Below are 733 nucleotides of genomic sequence, written 5' to 3'. Positions count from 1 at the left end.
CCTGTTGCTGTGCTTGTCATCTAGATGGTGACAGGAGCATGCAAGTACAATTAGGAGAGCAACCCGTACTTGAGCGAGAAGCTTGTCCAGCTGAAGGAACGATGAATGAGCACTTTTCTCTTTGCAGAGATTTCTGGAATCTCCTGGGTCCTAACTCTCTTACTGTTGCCTGTCCTTTGTTGACAAATGTTTGGCAACGGGTGATTGGTTACCTTCCCCTGGGAGGAAAGAGAAAGCTCCGTTGGTGTGGACCGCAGGCTGCAGGTAAAGGCCTTTGCTGCTACTTCCTCCCAGGTGTGGAAAAAGTGACAAGGTCTCGTCAGGCGTCCCCAGGGCTCTGAAAACCGGTCCCTATCCCAGGGGTTGGCAATGCGGGTACCAGCGCTCCCGTTGGCAGGACAGGAGGGAACCCGCCTCCCCTCCGGGTACCCTCGCGCCTCTGGAAAGCACCAACGAATGACCTTGACCTCTGAGGCAAGAGCACCTCGGGAGCGAGCAGGCCCCAGTTTCTGGAAAAGTTGTCTAAACAAAGGGCATTCCTTCGCTTCCACCCGGAGAGCCGAGCCTCCTCCCAAGCCCCGGGTGTAGAGTGACACGCACCCCGCGGAGCCGGGGAGGAAAGCGGTGTTTTCCTAGCCTTGGCTCGCGTGGGGCCGGGTTCCGCGCCGCGCGCCCCGAAGCCTCGCCAGGCCGGCGCTGGCCGCGCGGCCCCGACTGCCGGCCCCGCGCGAAG

The 733-nt window shown here is 60.2% G+C and overlaps 1 protein-coding gene across 1 annotated transcript in view; it reads left to right on the top strand.

Moving 5' to 3' along the window:
- The first annotated feature begins 230 nt into the window (after nt 1-230).
- KIAA1614 (KIAA1614 ortholog) overlaps nt 231-733 on the top strand; it is a 39,082-nt gene continuing 38,579 nt past the window's right edge. The window contains exon 1 of the mRNA XM_034666846.1: nt 231-264. The gene's annotated coding sequence lies outside the window, so the exon portion shown is untranslated. The remainder of the gene's footprint in view (nt 265-733) is intronic.

The sequence above is a fragment of the Ailuropoda melanoleuca genome, chromosome 8 (assembly GCF_002007445.2).
Source record: "Ailuropoda melanoleuca isolate Jingjing chromosome 8, ASM200744v2, whole genome shotgun sequence".
Taxonomy (NCBI): domain Eukaryota; kingdom Metazoa; phylum Chordata; class Mammalia; order Carnivora; family Ursidae; genus Ailuropoda; species Ailuropoda melanoleuca.
Note: the sequence above shows the minus strand (reverse complement) of the source record. Positions and strands in the feature narration are given on the sequence as shown.